The 19,578-nt window shown below is 38.4% G+C and overlaps 1 pseudogene; it reads right to left on the reverse strand.

Moving 5' to 3' along the window:
* Positions 1 to 856: 856 nt before the first annotated feature.
* LOC132236666 (large ribosomal subunit protein eL27-like) lies at positions 857 to 2,617 on the reverse strand (annotated as a pseudogene).
* Positions 2,618 to 19,578: the final 16,961 nt, after the last annotated feature.

Below are 19,578 nucleotides of genomic sequence, written 5' to 3' on the forward strand. Positions count from 1 at the left end.
GTTATGGAAACTGCGGGGTCAGGAGACTGGGCGATCGCCTGGGAAAGCTCTTCCAGATTCCAGCCCAACCACTCATTCCACGGTTTCACATGATCCCCCAGCGCTGCAGCCAGGCTTTCCAGAGGGCCCAGCTTTCATTCCCATCAGTGGCTGACGGCAATGGCCACGCTCAAACTTCTCTCTCCGACTTCACCACTGAAGTTTGAAGGCTTTCTCATCGAGGCTACCACTATGGGAGAGCTCAGGAGAATTGGGGAACGTGTAAAAATACAGGCTGACGAATCTCTAGAGTTACATTTCCCTTTATTTTTCCATGAGACAAGAGGATAGTACAGGATACTGTAATTTGTCAAACCCCCAAACCAAACAACACAGGTCTGTTGTTAATACAGACACATGGTCACAGCTGCAGAAAAGTTTCCATATGAAATCTTTCAGACCTAAAGGGTCATTTTTGCAGTTTTCTGATTGCTTTTCCAGGATTCTTCTCCCCCACCCTTCACCGCCACTCTGTGTTTATTCATGTTAACTATTTGGTCCATGTGGCAAGGCCCCTCTGTTACAAATATTTCTGACATCGCTGGGCTCCATACTCACCATTCTCAACATTTGGGTGACACAGCCCACCCCCTCCCCCAAGCATGCAGCTAACTGCTGTGCCACAAATTACTGCAGTGAAGCTTGAAACCCAGGTTGTCATACAGCGCAAATGTAGGCCAGGTGTGTTGAGAGCTCTCCAAGGGTTTGACTGTATTTTGGTTAAGTTGAATTGTCTAAGCTGGCTCGAGTTGCTGCGTAAGTGAGAAAGCCAGGCAAGGGAACTGGTGTTTGATCATTTAAGGCTGCAATTTAAACCTCACCCGAAACTAAGGGAATCCGAAACTGATTCAAAACAGAAAGTTTTTGCGACATTTCTGTCATTGAAACTGATGAGTTATACATTTTTACTGTTGATGCTTAGCCCGTCTTCCTCTTTTGCCAGTATGTATTTATCTCTTCGGGCTTAATATCATGTTACAGTAAAACTGCTTTCATTTTGACTATGTTTGCGATACTCAGACGCAGAGATGGATGTTTACTTTGCACTCACAAGAGAGAGTTTTCAAAGAATGGCCTACAAGATAGCGAGATAAATGTTTAACCCACACACACGAAAAAGAGGAGGCTCTGGACCTTTGAAAAACACTGTACCAGCACAGAAATAATTTGAATATAAATAATTATAAAACTGAAATAACAAAGGATTCACATCTAAAAACAGAATTCAAAGTTTTCTACTTGCCAAATTTTATGAACTTTTAAGAATTATTCAATGTAAGTGAAAGTAATAAAAATGAAGCTTAAATATAACAATTTTTACAATACTATTGCAATGTATCCACTTATTCAGATGGACTTTTACCTAAATTAGTAAGATATTACTGTATTTCTGTATATAGTCATCCACATAAATTTTTGTTGCATTTATTTATGTATATATATTTTTAAAAATTTAAAAACTGATTTTTAGAGAGAGGAAAAGGGAAGAGAAAGAGAGACACAGAGAGAGAAACAACAATGTGAGAGAGAAACATCGATTGGCTGCCTCCTGCATGTGCCCCAACCCATGATCAGACCGGCTACCTCTTGGTATATGGGATGACACTCTAACCAACTGAGCCACCCGGACGGGACAAAATAATCTGTATTAAAAAAAATAAATTTATCTTCAAGACTTTTTAACTACAATATGTTAATTTTTTTCTAAAGCACAACCAGGTGCATCGTTTTACAAATGACTTAATTTATTTACATTATAAAAAATGAAATTTTATATTTAGACCTATGAAAATTCAGTCCTAAATATAAGAAGAATTTAGAAAAGTTTATTTGCTGGGTCTATCAGTAAAGACATATAATTAATCTGTGTATATGCCATAAAATGGCTACTACCTCATTTCTTTAAAAAATAATATTTTATATTTTGGATTTTAAAAATATTTTTATTGATTTTATTGAGAGAGATAGAAACATCAATGATGAGAGAGAATCATTGATTGGCTGCCTCCTGCACACCCCACATGGGGGTTTGAGCCCAAAACCCGGGCATGTGCCCTGATTGGGAATCGAACCGTGACTTCCTGGTTGATAGGTTGAGGCTCAACCCCTGAGCCACACTGGCCAGGCTATGTTTTGGATTTTTAATGACTGAAACAAAAAAGATCTAAAGCTGCAGCTGCATCTAAACCAGAAGAACCATTTGTTCTTGCGGTCTTGTACCTCTCTGCAAACTTGACCTTGTTCTCCCTTTGGCCTTGCATTTCAGAGCAGAGGCTCTGAAGCTGTCCTTGTTGATGACAGTTTTGTCTAAGGGGATATCCACAGAGTATCTTGTGGGCATGAGGTAACTGTAGTTATAAACTTTCACAAAAGACTTGATCTTTGACTCTGGCAATTTTCTTCCTGCCCTTGGCAGCTGTCACTTTGTGGAGATAGCAGTCAATTCTGGCCCCCAGAGCATGGTGTAGGGGTGGTCTGAGATGCCATCATCAATGTTCTTCACAAGGACCGCTTTGCGTCCAGAGAAGCGTCTGGCCAGGACCAGCACCACCTTCCCGGTTTTCATGAACTTGCCCATGTCGACAGCAATCACTAGGACAGGGCCTGGAGCAGAAAGTGTACTGCCACCTTTCCATCCTGCAAATATTACAAGAGAATATCCTTTGTAGCCTAGCCTATCTGAAAACATAATAGGAAAGGAATTCTGGGAAATATAGTTTAGCCTAGCCAACGTGACCCATTACAAGGCTATCACAGTTGGTACACCCTAGGCTTAGTTCTAGGTCCTTGGGATACATTAATAAATTAAAGAGACAAAGTCACTGCCGTAATGGAACTTATACCTTAGTGGGAAAAGACAACAACATAAGAAAATTCCCCATTCAAACAAAGATTCCAACAAATAGTAAATATAGTATTAGAACATGATAAGTGCCAAGAAAAGAAAACGAGATGGTGGGATAGAGGGTGAGAGGTTACTAAGGTGGCCAGGAAAGTCTTCTTGGAAGAAATTGCATTTGAACAGAGACCTGAACAGTGAGAAGTTACTGTCCAGCCATTGAAAGAACAGAGGAAAAGTCTCCCAACTGGGGAATCGCCAAGTACCAAGGCTCTGAAGTGGAAATGAGCGAGGTTTTTTCAGAGGACAGCAAGGAGGCAGGAGATGGGGCCCATGGGGAGGAATAGAGAGTGAGAACTCAAAGGGGTAACACAGAGCCATCTCTTTAAATTGATTGATGTGGCCTTATGAACATTTAATATACCAATATTTTTAGTGCTATATGTCACTTAGTAATCTTCTATTTTCTTTAATAAACTCAATATATAAATGTGGACTTATTGTCAGTCCTTCCACCTTATTTTCACACCAGGCCTTATTTAAAACCAAAAATGCATTCTGGATCTTAGGTCTATGTGCTCTCCTACCCCAACTGATTACTTTTTGATAACTTTTGTAAAGATTTTTATAAGGGTTAGTTCTTGTCAGCTAGATCATAATTGTAAATATTTTGAAAGCACGAATGGAGCCTAGGGATCTTTCACCTAAGGAAGGCCATTTCCTCTAGTGATTAAATCGGCAGCATCAAGAGGTATTTCTTTGGGTTTGCTTCCTAATCTGTGAAATGAAGGTTTGCAAGGGCTAATTGCTAAAGGTCTTCTTCTTACTTTATGATTCTATAAAAACAATTGCCTTTGAAATTTCCTTTAAAAATAAGACATGTGGTAGGTTTTGGATCTTAAGGAATCAGAAAGCTCGAAATGGATGCTAACCAAAGATATACAAGGTGGGGGGAAGTAGGTTTACAGTTGTTCGTTTGGAACATAATACAATAATTAATAAATAACCATACAAGAACAAACTCTGCTTCGTGTACTCATAGCTGTAAGCCTACTTTTGCCCTATCTGGCATACTTTCATCATAAAAATTCTCATTCATGATTAGGTAAAATGATAATCCCAGCGTCAGCGTGTGCGTGTGTTGGTTTTCACATGCTTTAATGTGCTGTTGTGCCAGCCCTAAGAAAATGAGTTTTCAAGCAATAATGTTTTCCCCAAGGAAAAAATTTAACGTCAGGTTTTGTCTGTGTAGGAAGTGTGTAGGCAGGACTCTCAACTTTCAGGAAAATTCCTGTCTTTATAGAAAAAGATTTTCCAGCTACCCTCTGAAACTTGCATGAAAACAATGAAAAGACAATATAAATGGAATTGTCACAATAACGTGCTGGATGGCAGAAGTGAGCTGTGGCTCCATCCACCTAAACTGGAATTGAGAGTGGACGCGAGAGGAAAGAGAAAAGAGAGAGAGTGGGCCCAGAGTGTTCTCGGTGGGGTGTCCTCCGTGTCCACACCTGTTGCCAGTGGAAGTGGGCTTCTTGGGGTGCGGCTGGGATAAGAATTTCCGGAGGCCTCCATGGGAGGATGAGTTGTCATGGAAAGTTTGATTTCTGGGGAATGAAACGCCTGGGTTTCCAAGGTTCCATCTCCCTCTGTCCTGCCCGGGACGAAGTCCCATTTCATCTTCAGCAGAGCTACATCTGGTTACAGCTCTTTTCCGGGAACCGATAATAAATTACCTGCCTTCTCCGAAGTGTGAGTCAGTGATAGCATAGCAATACCCTTTTATAGAGAACTTGATGAACCAGTAGCTCACCTACCTGAAATAATGGTCTAGGACTCGAGCTATAAAGGTCTCTGAATAAACAAAATGAATGTTACAAAATCCACCCACGAAAGCTTCTAGCTTTATTGATAAACATGCCCCGTGAGTCCTTAGCTGATGTCTGTATACTCATGGTTTTACATAGTTTTAACTTTCTTGATATAGTTCCTGAGTCCAAAGTAGAGTAAAAGTCATAAAAAGGAGACAACTTTTTACTCTTTGAAAGCACAATTTCAAGATTCAGAAGGAAAATTTAAACTTTCTGTGGCTAAGAGGGAACCAAAAACCATGAAATGCTACAGTAAGTTGAAAACAGTTGCCTGGAGTCATTTACTAACAGGGAAAACAGTTAAGTCTTGAGGTCATTCTTATCTTACAGTATGAAATGATGATTTAAATTCAAAGTGGCCCTGAGTCATTTTGAAACAAAAAGAAAAGTTATTGCAATCAATTTGCCCTGTTTAAGGTGACAGGAAATTGTGTAACATATTTAAGAATGATTTCCATTTAAAATTAGTCAAATATCAAAAGGATTTGGCACTGACAAAGGGAAAGATTTGGGTATATAAAAAATTTTGCTCTCACATGGTTGAGGTTTTATCAATATTCCAATTGAAGTGTTTTATTTGCTAAGATGCCTACATTTAGGATTGCACTTTAACTTTTTGGACCTTAGTAAGACAGAGCATTTATTCCACTGGTTGAAAATAAGTTATGAAACAGTACTTAAATGTTTGTGGTTACTCTTATTTATTTAGGCAAATCAAAAGCTATGTTGTATCAGAATAACAGAAGCCCCACAATATCAGCATCCAGGGTAAGTTCACTGAGATGAATGAACTTCAAGTGAAGAGGCTTTATTAAAATGCATGCCTCTCACGTTTGAAGCTCTACAAATAAAGGAGAAGCAAGAGACCATAGATGAGATGGTGTGTTTTCAGCAATTTTATAGATACCTTCTTTATCTCAGCATCAAATTAATTGGCACATTGTTATTCAAGTGATATTCAAATCATCCAATAATGTCAGTTTAGGATTGAAAAACACAGGCTGAGAACATATCAGATGAAATTTTCTGTATTAAAATCAAATAAAAGCAATATTTGTCATATTGAACAAAGAAACTGTCTAATAAAATGTACCCCAAGTTCTGAACAATGGGCTTCTGCGTGCATGCTAATCGGTGATTCCTTGATAACTTGTCTAAGTGTGAAGTTAGGCGGGAGATGCTAACAAAGGAAAATAGCTTAATTATAACAACATCGTAGGCGGAGGTCTTGCAAAGTGCAAAGATACCATTCTTCCTTCCCAAGGAGCAATTGGTTTGCACATATGCTCTGCGGATAACAAGCACAGGGGACCTGGCTTTTAATTACAAAGTAAAATATCATTCCAAGGTTGCATAATCGGTGGTTGCCTTTTGCAACGCAATGAGCATAAGGGAACCTGACATTCAATGTTTCATGTGTTGCTATGACATTTTCTGAAATTTTATTTTATGCTGCTGGTAAGCTGCAGACTATGCTACATTTGAATTCCCTGGGGGAGAGGGATAATAGAGTGATACAGAATTAAAGAACCTGATGCCTGAATGCCTATGCTCAGATAGTGCAGTTCAGATTTTAGAAAAAAAAATACAGAAATAGAGTCTTTATGCTCTTCTTACAGTAGTTATATGTTTTTCTGGATATAGAGGCCATTCAGTCAGGGGGGATGTCACTAGCTTTCCCTTTGAGCACAATGGAGCGGAGGAAGACACCGTGGCAGTCTGTGCCCAACACATTTGAATTCTCAGGACACTGAAATTGAGAGGAAAATGCCACAGACCCGTGCAGTGTGTACGTTTCTGCACATTACGGAGCAGTTGTAGAGCTGATGTTGCTCTATGCCCCTCTGTTCCAGAAAGTGCCTTTTGGAGTTTATGCTATTTGCTCAGCACAGTTCAGTACCATTGCAGTTGATGGCATCACCCCTATAAACTGGACGATATTGGATCCTAGTTTTCCTCTTTCCTGCACCTGCATTTCTGCACCTATGCCCACACCTATGTTCCCTATTCTGCAACGATCTCTAACAGTTTGAAGAATGGAAAGCCCAAATCTTAAAGTCGGAATGACACCAAGTTGGAGAACAATTCAAACTGATTTTATTGGTAAGATTTAGGATCATAAGCCGATTTTCTCTATAGCACTCATATTATTATGAAATTTATCAGCAGTAAACTGTCATGCTTATAATATAGGTTTATATTCACAAAACATATAAAAAGCTGGGTCATCCTACTTGAAATGGTTTTCAGAGGTTCAGTATGGGCTAAATGTCTTTGACCTCTAAAACAGCTAATACAAAAAAACGATACAGTAAATTTAGTGAGTAAATAGGAACCATTTTGTAGGTTATCATGAGCAGGGTTGATCCAGGGATTTAAAAAATATATTGTCTTGTTTTGAAGTTTCCTGCCAATAGCACATGTATGCCCCATTAACTCCAATAGTCAGCTAAATGTTTGGAAATGCATCCTTATTTCTTTCCTCCAGCTCCATGTAGAATGTTCTTGTCCCCCGCCTCCCCCCCGCCTGTCCAAAGCTTTAGAGCTAACCCCAAAATGTTACCATCCATGGGTCTGTCTCCATGAAACCTTTAAAATTCACCCTTAGTATTATAGTCTTCTGTTTTATACCACTTTCCATAGTCTGCCTTATTTCCTGTATAATTTGCCAGACTGGTACTGTTATAAGCTACTTGTCAGTTTTTACTTATTTTCTGATATTCCACTGTGCCTAGCAGGGTGTTTGGCATGTAGCAATTACTTGATAAATATTTGTTGACCTGGGTCAATAGCTGCCTTCCTGCCTCCCTTTAGATACAATTTAGAATTTTCTTAGGGTCAGGCACTGAGTCATCTGCTTGTTGACCTCCTCTTACTCCACAACAATAAAATTCATTCTAAACTGGAGAGTTCACCTCAGTGCTTTGCTGAGAACTTTTGTATGATAGCTAACATTTATTCAGGTTTTACTATCAGGCACAGCAAAGTCACTGTGCTAAGACTTTCATAATCATGATCTTATTTATGTCTCATAGTTTTGTGAAATAGGTAATAATATTATCCCTCTGAGACCTAGATTCATTAAATAATTTTCTTACTGCTACTCAGCTCATTAAAGGCAAAGCAAGGACTTGAACTCATGCACTTAATTGATTCTATTGTGCCTATTCAAGTCAAGCAGGTCATTTTGATTCCTTGGTACTTTTTTAAAACCCAATATTCTGAACCCAGCAATGCATCTGTAGTACTAGTTATATAGAAGGTTATGAAAGTATTAAGCGTGCTTCTAAACAAGGCATTTATGATACTTTAAGTCAAATTTTAGTCCAAGGATTATGTCTCATCTACATTAAGTGCTACAATTGACAAAGTATTTTCATATATATTATCTCATTGGATTCTTACAACCATTGAGTTCAGAGGCTATATACAGTTGTTTGAATGGAAAATAATACAAAAATAAATAAAAATACAAAAATAAACTCTATGTTTTGTGTAAGCAAAACTGTAAACTTGCTTTTGCCCACTCCTGTGTTATCTGGCTTTACAGCAGAGAATATGAGTTTGAGAGAGGTTAGGTAACTTCCATCATATACAGCAAGTAAATATGTAAGAATTAGTTCTTTTTTATTACACTATTCTGATTCTGAAAAATCTCAACATTATACATATATTCAACTACTAGAAATACGTTTACAATTTACTAATAACAATAGTAATAGCAGCTTTACCACTTTTATGTAGTTTGAACACATGCATTATCATCCAAACTAGAACACCTTTAGAATGTGATTGGTAATTATAATCGGCAATCTGAGACATTTATAAATTGGGACCGGCCCAGGAAAAGTGGGACATGTGATTCTCCAATTTAAATAGTACCTTGCTCATGCTAGGTCCTGTTCTAAACACTTCCTAGTAATTAACTCAGTTCTCAAACCCAAGGTGGGAATTATGATGAGCATTTTGTGATGAAGCCAAAGTCACACAGCAATTGTGGGTTCTTTTCAGTGCACTGTGCTCTAAAGAATCTCTTTGCTTGCCTAATATAGGGGGAGGGGGAGCAAAGGCCAAAAAGATAAGGACTTGGGAAAAGGCCTGCAATGGTTATCAGAATTTAGAGGCTGGAAAAGATAGCCAACTGTTTTCCAATGCTAATATCAGAGTTGGGAGAATAGAAGTTTGTGGGAAGCAATGGCAGTTAATTTAGGACATGTAGATAATCCTAAATAATAAAAAGGCCAGCGACCATAACAGCATAACGACCAGAATGACCAATTGACCAGTCGCTATGAGGTGTACTGACCACCTCTCAGTCCCTCCCCTGAGCCCGCAGGCTCTGATCGCTGGATGGCCAACAAGAACCACGGGGGAACTGGGTGGGTGGCAGTTGGGGGAGGAGGGGCTGGGGACTGGTGAGTGGGCAGAAGGCAGACCTCTTGGTACCCCCCGCCCCCCCCCAGCCCACAGGCTCCGATAGATTGCCAGATGGCGAACAGGGAACGAGGTGGGTGTCGGCGGCAGGGCAGGACTGGGGACTGGCAAGCAGGTGGAAGGCAGACCTCTTGGTCCCTCCCCCCAGCCCAAGCTCTGATAGCTGGATGGTGAAGGGGAACTGGGGTGGGCTGCGGCAGGGCGGGACTGGGGACTGGCAAGGGGCAGAAGATGGCCCTGATCGCAGGCGAGGCCTAGGGACCCTACCCGCGCACGGTTTTGTGAGCTGGGCCTCTAGTGTATCTATAAATCTTGCTGGGTACCATTGCCCATCTGCACACATTAGATCAATTAGTGGTTTTGGTGTAGTTGGTACCCTCAGGGAATTATTTGAAGATCTAAGACCTATTAGCTTTTAGCAGCTGACTTTTGTATGTTTCTAGGTGAGCTGAGTGAACCAATCAGTGTTAATTTGTTAGCATCAATTGGATCCAACTGGGATAGATCCCAATTTCACCCTGTGGAAATGGCAGGCAAGCTGGCCTGCCTCTGCTACTACTAAAGTTTATTTGTTTTTTTCCTAAGTGGGTGCCATCTTTGTGAAGTCCTAGACCATTTCTTTAAGTGCATTTCTTTTCTTCTCAGCTCTGTCCCCTCTTAGTTTGTTGAGAGAAGGTTGTTGGCATTCCACTTCACTTGTCAGGCTACATATAAAAGCAAAGATTGGAGGTCTACGAGTGAAAAGAAATATTTCAACAAACAATGGCTGGTCCTTTCAATCTAATCACTTTACAAACAAGGGGATGCTTTCTCCATTGTATAGATGACCTCATCAGGGAAAGTAGATTAAGCTCCAATCACTCTTCTCAGAGCAGCCCTCAATCACTTGCCTATTCTTCTATTCTACCCATCTCTTAAAAAAACAACTCTAACATTCATCTTATTTTTACCTCAAATAGTTAAATGCAAAGATAATGTTTTGTTAAGTGTGCTAATTTATATTCACACTGACTTTGAAGCAACCTCTTTTGGAGGGCAGGTATTATGCTAGTATTTCTTTCAAATCTTATTTAATTCTCACAATATTCTAGGCATTCTACTTTTCCATTTTAAAGATCATTATAAGGAAGGGTCAAAGAGATTACATAACTTGTTCCAAGTTAACAGTAATCCCTTCGAAAGATAAACATGTTGCCTTGATTTTTACCAAAATTTAAAATTCTTTTTTTCTTTCTTAAAAAAAAAAAAAATGCTTGTTCTTCTATTGCTGCAGGTCTCCTCTATTAGACAGCTGGTGGTGGTGGTACCTTCTATTGTGATATGGACATCTGGGGATGGATTATGAGCTCCTACACATTTCTTGTAGAATCTGAGCTCTGGATCACTGACTAGTTAACTTCTGTTACAGTCTTTCACTGTTCACTGCTGGGTGAAGATGAATATATATTTATATTCCATAATATTAGCCAGGAATGACCAGTTTTAATGAGATGCTGATCCCTTGAACTAAATATATACATATTTAATACATTTTCAATATATAAAGTAGAGATCACTTTGATTTTTTTTTTTGTCCCTTTTTGGAAAAATGGCCCCTTACCTCCAGTGAATCAGAAAGTTGTAAGAGGTTACCACATTAAAAGATACTTTCTTCTTCAGAATTGATCTTTTGTAGGAGAATATCTTTGGTGGAATGCATCTGCTGTTAACTAGAGCCACATCATCAAGCTCTACTATGAAACCTGATTAATGCAAACTCTATTGGTGAAGAAACTTGGCCTTAAATGTGTTAGGGATTTTTTAAAAATGGTAAAGATAACTGTGATTCCCTAAAATTATGTTTCCAGATGAAAACTTACTAGTTGTGGAATCCCAAACAAATGTTCTGCTATCTCATGAAATTCAAACCAAGCTTATATATTAAAAAGCATTTTAAGGTCATTGCTATTTTAGAATTGTTTAATAAAGAAAGACCATTAGTTTGTCATTTCTAAATCTCTCAAGAAATCAGTTAAGTGGAAAGTAACTGAAGGTGCTGACTGCTGCAAGTCTTGTTCTAATAACTGAGGAATCTAGATTCCAAAATTCAAAGTGATCTCAAGCTGCTTGGGGCAAAGGTGAACAAGGGATGAGATAGATAATAAAAACCTAGCATACGGATTTCTACAAAATGTTTGGTCAATAAATCTCAATCTTAAATCTTAGTCCTGACCTAGAAGAAATAGCCAATGAAACATGTCGGTGTTGTGTATTGTTGAGAAGTATCAGCAGGTCACACACAGTTCAGAAGGAAATTGATGGAAAACCACTTGATTTCAGAGACATTTAATTAAAATGAATTCTATTGTGTCTGGTCAACACTGATAACTTGTGAAAAGGAAAAGCCATCCATCCTGCTATTATTAAAAGTTGAGAATCTGGAAAGATCACATACAGATGAGGGCACAGATGTTTATTTGGGGCATAATGTAGTTGTGCTTATCCAGAGTTACACATAAAATGGCATTTTTAGTTGAGTATTTTACGTTGTCAGTGTACTTAAATAGAGGGCTGCAGTAAGATAGTTCCTAAATGTGGGAACCAGGTCAAGAGAAGTTCACATTCTCCATGGTTGAATATAGTAAAAATCAACACAGAATTGGTGAAACTATTCATGTGAAACCCACCTTTCTGGTAAAGGGTGTCTTCCAACTCTTCACTTAGAGTACAGGTGTGTTCTCAAAGAATTCATGACCATAATGTGATGTAGAGATACTGAAGTCAACTCAATGGTGTTATAATTTGACTGTGTGAGGTAAGGATGGATTAAGGGCAGGAGTTGGTTGGAGTACAGAATTACTTCCCAGTTTCTCTTGCCAATGACCAGGGACAACTGTTCCCAAATGAAGTGTTGATTCCCTGGACTAAATTTACCCTAGAAATAATTCTATATGACCACCAATTTAGTGGAATTATCCTTGGGAAACCTTTTAACCTTCTTTGCCTTAATTTGTTTCTCACCAATATTCCATATAAACCCCAAACAAGAAGGAAATCTCATGATACATTACAAGCTCTATTCTTTTGCATTAGTTTTAGTGCCCTTAGATAAATTGATTGTATAAATCATTTTATTAATTAAACTCTTCAATGAAGGTAGAAATGACAAACTTCAAACTATTGCCAACTTTCCCATAAATCTGATAGAAATCATATGTTTATCATCAATAGGGTTATTCTAGTCATTTATTCTACATAAAGATTCTTTGCAATAATTATGTTATGTCCCAGGGCAGCAGATTGGTTATTGTTCAGTGGGTCTAACAATTATGTCTTTGATAAATAGGTGATTAAATACAGTTTGTTAGACAAAGTATTTTAAAACAGAGTCTATAGGGGTCTTAAAAGAAAACAATGCCAGGAATCCTTGGAAACAAGATGGAATCACTATTTTCTGAAAAATAGTGATTTAGACTATATATTATAGACTAATTAAAAGAGCCATTTAGACTATATATTATAGTCTAATTAAAAGAGTCAAGTTTCTTGACCTAAAAAACTGAAGCTTGCACTTTGTATTACTTCGTGTGTGTGTGTGTGTGTGTGTGTGTGTGTGTGTGTGTGTGTGAACTTTCCACTACTATCATGTCTCTTTAAATACAAGTGTTATTGGTGGGGAGCACTTCCTGTCCCCGCCTGTTGCTTGGGCAAGTGGGCTTCTTGCCATGTCCTGAGAAAAATAATTTTCTGAGACTCACACAGAAGGATAAGATATTGTAGAAGACTTTTTTTCTGTGAAATTAAACCCGTGAGTTTCTAAGGTCCCATTTCCCTCTGTCCCACCATAGAAGAAGTGTAGCTATGGCTTCACCAGAGCTAGGATTAAAGCTGTTGCCCAGAGTTTCCGTTGTGATGCAGTCCAATCCAGCATCAGGCTAGCTTCGGTTGTGTACCCCTCTGCAGTTCATCAGTCCATTGTGTGTGGAGTCCTCAAGGCCACATGGCTATGGAGGGAATATGAGCAGGAGCAAAACCAAAGGAACCAGAGAGCCACGGGCACCAAGAACACGAACTCCTTTGTTTTGGGATTATGTATCCCCAAATTTTCACAGGCTTGCAGTGTACCTGCTCCCTCTAGCCCATGATCTCTATTCCCAGGTTTGTCTGACAAGCACCTTCTCTACATCACCCCAACTTTACTGCACACATGACCATTTCCCTTTTGGTCAGTCCCTTTCTCCAGTGTTTTGCAAGAAATGGACCAGTGGTTCTCTGGGGAGTGCAAACTTACAGGTTCCTGGTGAAGCTGCCCAGATGGCCATGCTTATAATGTCTGGCCTCGAGTTTTCTTCTTCCTTTTATTATTAACTAGCTAATTACAGTGATATCACAAGGATGAGTAAAGAATTTTGAATTCTTGAGGAGGTGGGTAAAAAGATACCATTTAAAAAAGCAGTAGAGCATAATAAGTCTCATTTCTGAGTTAACCAGGAAGTGAAGTTGAAAGGTCAATCCATCATTGGAGAACTATGGAGAAACAGGGGAGAATAAAGGAAAAGAATTTAGAAGATCAGGTATGAATCGAGAGCAGTCTAAAAATTCACTATTGACTCTTCTGTGAGAAAATAGTATGTGATCTAGGGAAAGATTTCTCAGCCTTGGCATTATTGATATTTTGAGCTGAACAGTTCTTTGTTGTAGGCTACTTCCCTATGCACTGTAGGGTATTTAGTAGTATTCCTGTACTCTATCTCTTACATGCCATGGCATCTCCCCAATGATGGCCATCTGGTGTCTTCAGGTTGCCAAATGTTGGGGGAGATGATGGGGTGCAATATCACCCCTGTTGAAAAGCCATGGTCTCATGCTCTTGGGAGCACTTGATGATGCATAATTCTATAACAAAATAGTTCTTGTTTTTATTTACTGTTTTCCTTTGTTGCATTATATCTTCAAGTGTTGGAGAAAGCAATTCACTGGGAACATGATTCTCAGATGTTGCAAGAGTGTTTACAGCTACTCACTTGGATTTGCATGATGTAAACAATGCAGGTTTTTGTATCACAAAAGAGCTAAAGGCATCAATTGACATACAATTGTGTCTCATTGTCAGTCATTCCCACCCATTTAAAAGATTAGGGGCACACTTCTCTAGGGTGAGCTGCCTTTATATTTTGTTCTTACTGATTATCTAGCAAAATGAAAGAAGAAATATATCTTGTCCCATGATTTAATTTAAAACAATATCTTACACAAGTGATTTTCAATGTTTTTTGTTTGTTTCTTCTTTTTTTTTAAAGCAAAACTCGTTTCTTTCTTAGACATCTGTTGGAAAAAATCAGCATATAGAATAGATAAAAACAAATATGCTTGTTTGTTAATTCATAGTATTTGCTTATTATAAAGTCAGTCATGTTCATCAACTGTCTAAGAATGTTGGTATTCAAAATCAAGAGTTAGGATAGAAAATTGCAGGGTTAAATCAGTTTTATTATCACATTACTTCTATGTTTTTATTTGAAAAATAGAATGATTCAAGAAAAGTTACAGTTCTTGCTGATAAGGATTAGAATCTGAATTTACAGTTTTAGCTATGCAGACAGAATCTGTCCTGAATTAAAAGAGAAAATTCAGTGCTATACCTTATTAATAAATGACACATTCAAATTTTTCTATAGAGATGGCTTATGTTAACATATTGGTGGCTTCCTATTTAGTATAGAGCATATTTTAGTGTAGTGTATATTTTCTTTTTAAATTATAATTTTTATATGCTGTTGATGTATTTTTGTATTTTTAAATTTTCTGTTTATTTATTAGAAGGTATAATTTTATAATAAAATTTGAACTCAATATTTGTAAAACACTTGAATCATCTCCTCAAAACTCTGGGAAGATTTGAAAACCATTAACTTTTCTTTCTTTTTTTTTTAAAAAAGAATTCAAATGCCAATGATATCTGTGAGTCAAAACTGCATAGAGTTTGATACCTATGAAACAGCCTTTATCTTTTTTTTTAATATTTCTTTTATTGATTTCAGAGAGGAAGGGAGAGGGAGAGAGAGATAGAAATATCAATGATGAGAGAGAATCATTGATTGGCTGTCTCCTGCACACCCTCTACTGGGAATTGAGTCCATAACCTGGGCATGTGCCCTTGATTGGAATTGAACCTGGGACCCTCCAGTCCACAGGCTGACACTCTATCCACTGAGCCAAACCAGCTGGGACGTTAATCATTTCCACACATTAGAGGGGTTTCCTTATGACCATAACATTATTATAACAGGCTAATATATATTATTTCAAACTTACAGAAAAGTTGCAAAAACAGTTCCAATAACTTTTATAACTCATGTAGATATAATGTCTAAAATAGAGACGCTCTCCTTTTAATCCCAAACAATCCTCCAATCAGGAAATTGATACAATGCTACCTTCCAATCCATAGAAACCATTTTAATTTTGACAGCTTCCCCAGTAGTGTCTTTTTCTTTTATGGTCCTGAAATTTACATTACACTAATTTTTACCACTCTTCATTCAGTCTTTTTCCTCCATTGCTTTAGTCTTCTTGAATCTGGAGCATTTTTTTTTTTTTTTAGTTTTTTTTTTTTTTCCCTGTGATTCATAACTTTGACTGATTAAAGAGTACAGACATTTCATTTGGTAGAATGTCCTTCAATCTGGTCCTTTCTAAGATTTTATTATGACCAGACTCAGATCATCCATTCCTGGCAGGAAGACCCTAGAAATGATGCTATGCTCTTTCCAAGTTGATCACATGATGCAGGACGGCCATTCATCCCAAAGCTGGTGATGCCAGTCTTGACCACCTGCTCAAGGTACCTGCTTTCTCCACTTTAAAATCACCATCTTTCCCTTACCCAATTAAAAAAATGTGCTGAGATACTTCAAAATTATGCAAAAGCCTCAAACTCATTACACCTGCACTCACCAGCCTTAGAATTCTTTCCTGAGTTTTTTTCTGAATTAATGACTACTATATGTCTGTCAAATGGTGATTTTTTTTTTTTTTACTTTTATCATTCATTAGTTGGTGTTCTACTCTTGGATAGATCTTTTCTTCTCTTTCATTTATTTATTCATTCAATTATTTATTTATATCAGTATAGGTTTATGGATTCTTATGTTATTCAATGAATTGTGATTTATGACTATCATTATTTATTACGATGTTCAAAGTTTTCCAGCATTGGCCAGTCAAAAACCCTATAAACTGGCTCCCATGTATTTTTTGCAGTGTGTATATCATTATTATTTGAGCACTGTCTTACTTTCCAGGATGGGATAATTCAAGCCCACAGTGTATCTTCCCCATCCAAGTGCTGGAGTCAATTGTTTAAGTAGTTGTGGTGCCTTTTAGTGGAGAATGTTATTTGGAAACCAGAACCTGCTCTCAGAGTGCTCAGTGCTACTGGGGTGTCACTGATTCTAGATCCTCCTGGGAAATAAAACTGAACTTCTATATGTATATACATACAGATGTATATATGTACATATATATTTTATTTTCTTAAATAGATTTTTATTGATTTCCGAAAGGAAGGGAAAGGGGGGGAGAGAGATAAAAACATCAATGATAAGCCTGGCAGATGTGGCTCAGTGGTTGAGCATCAACCTGTGAATCAGGAGGTCACAGTTCGATTCTTGGTTGGGGCACAAGCCTGGGTTGCAGGCTCGATCCCCAATGGGGGATGTGCAGGGAGCACCCGATTCATGATTCTCTCTCATCGTTGATGTTTCTATCTCTCTCTCCCTTTCTCTTCCTCTCTAAAATTTATATATATATATATATATATATATATATATATATATATATATTATATAGATAATAAATTAGAGAGAATCATCTACTGGCTGCCCCCCACCCCCATGTGTCCCCCATCGGGAATTGAGCCGCAACCCAGGCATACACCCTGACCAGGAATGAAACGGGTGACCTCTTGGTTCCTGGGTTGAGGCTCAACCACTGAGCTACACCTGGGAGGGCTGTATGTATATATTTTAATACCCATAAATCTATAGCTCTCTACCTATATGGCTATCCATTTACCCATCATCTATCTATCTAAAGTATAAATTCATTTCAATATTTCCAATTCCAGTTTATAATCCCAGGGTTATTTCTAATTTTCCCCTTTTGTTAACTTTTTTTTTTTTTTTAAACAACGAGTAACCTTTCTTTAACTTTTTTTCACAGTGAGAAACCTGGCTCTCATTATTGATAATATAGTTATATTTTCTCAAAATAACCATCTCTAACTAACTTCCTGTTATGCTTTGTCCCTCTTCTACCATGTGCAAGGGAAGGGACAGGAAGGAAGGGAAAGCAAGGGGAGGCTGCAGCTATACTTTCCATTTACAGGGCAAGTGTGGCCCTGAGCATTCACTATAGTGCATCTCTAGAGGTATTTCCTAATTTTCTTACCTATTTTAATTTCTCTCCAGCTCCAGGTTTGGTAGTGGAATGATTACAGAATATTTTATGGACTAAACAAAGAATAATGTTCAACAATGGTCCTCTGTTTACCTGCTATTTCTTGATTTCATCGGCCTTCCTCATCTGTTCTGCCACTGCCATTGATTTCTTTCTTACTTGAATTGCTTTAATAGGCTCCTAAATGCCGACAATCTTGTTCCTCTCAGTATCTTTCACATAAACTCCAGAGTGATCCCTCTAAAACACAAAGCTGAGTACAACATTCTACTGCTGTAAAATTTCTCATGGCTTCCTACTGCTCCAAACTCCTTACAGTGTTTTCTAACATTTTTTATAGGGTGACCCCAAAAATGTATACACACACTTCGAATAATTATAAAGGCAGTATTTAGGAAAATACGTTTCATTTTCAAAATTGAGCTATCAGCTATTAAAGTGTGTATAAATTTTGGGGGATAGCCTGTATAACCTAGTGGATTCTTGTTTTCTCTCCAAATCCATCTCTAGTCACTTTCTTCACTGAACTTTCTATGTCAGCTACCACAGGTACTTGTATGTATTAAAAAAGACTTGCTGGGAAGCAACAATTAAGAATCGTTTTTTTGATGCCACATTATCTGGATTTGAATTCTTTTTTATCATCTGCTTAGGCATGTGTTTTTTTGATACATTTACTATTATAGTGAAAGAACCCACCCAAAACTTAGTGGTACAAAACAATAATGATTTTAAGACCACAAATTCTGAGGGTCTAGGAAAGGGCCAGTGGGAACAGTTCTTCTCTACTGGGTCTGGAGGATCCACTTCCAAGATGATTTGCACATCTGGTTCCTGGGTGGGATGGCTGAAGGATGGGCTCGGCTGGGATTGTTGACCAGAGTACCTCTGTGTGGCCACTCCAGCATCACAATCTCCAGATAGTTGGGCATTTTGCTGGCAGCTCCGGTATCCAATACATGTGTTCTAGCAAACCAAGTGGAAGCTCCTTGGCCTTTTATGACCTGGCCTCGGAAGTCACAGTGTCCCTTCCATTGTACTCTTGGTCAAAGCAAAATTCAAGGAATGAGAACATAGATTCTTTTACTGTTTTAAAACTTTCATACCTTGGAAATTACTATTTCCATGCTTTTTTTCTTTACCTGTAAAATGGAAGTACTATAAGTATGAGTTAAATGAGATATCTTTTAAAGCGACCTAATACATAGCAAGTGGTTGATAAATATTAGGTACTAGAGGCCCAGTGCATGAATTAGTGCATGGATGAGATCAGGCTGGCCTGCCCCGATAGGGGCCCATTGGGCCGAGCTGGCAGGGGGAGGGGCTGCAGGCAGTTGGCTGGCTGTCCCTGTCCCTGATTGGGGTGTTGGGGGCCAATCGGGGGCGGGGCCAACTAGGGGGAGGGGGCCGATCAAGGCCTAGATCAGGCTGGTTGGCTGCTGCAGTGCCCATCATAGCCTCCGGTCATTCTGGTCATTCTGGTCATTCCACCATTCAGGTTGCTGGGCTTTTATATATATAGATTTTTCTTTTTCAATGACAGCCTAGAATTCAGTTACTTTTCTTCATTGCCTATAGGAAGATCAACATTTCTTTCAGGAAGTCTTATCTTACTCCCCAAGCTGCCTTAGGTCCTCCCCAGATCAGGTAGTTTGATCTCTATGGTGTTTTACAAATGCCTATTTATATGTTTGTTTCCCCGCCAGTCTGAGCCCTCTAGGCCAAAGGCAGTTAGTATGGTATTTTTAGGCTACATTATAGTGTCTGGGCCAGAGTAGGTGTCTAATAAATGCTTGAAGGATGTCTTTATTCTTCGAAAACAGGGCCCTAACATAGAACCCACACCTGAAACCTATATGTTCATGTTGACTAATGTCACCCCAATAAATTTAATTTAAAAAAAGAAAACAGGGCCCCAAGACCGTGAGAGAGGATGAACACATATCCAATTTGCCT

This window comes from Myotis daubentonii, chromosome 6, assembly GCF_963259705.1.
Source record: "Myotis daubentonii chromosome 6, mMyoDau2.1, whole genome shotgun sequence".
NCBI lineage: Eukaryota > Metazoa > Chordata > Mammalia > Chiroptera > Vespertilionidae > Myotis > Myotis daubentonii.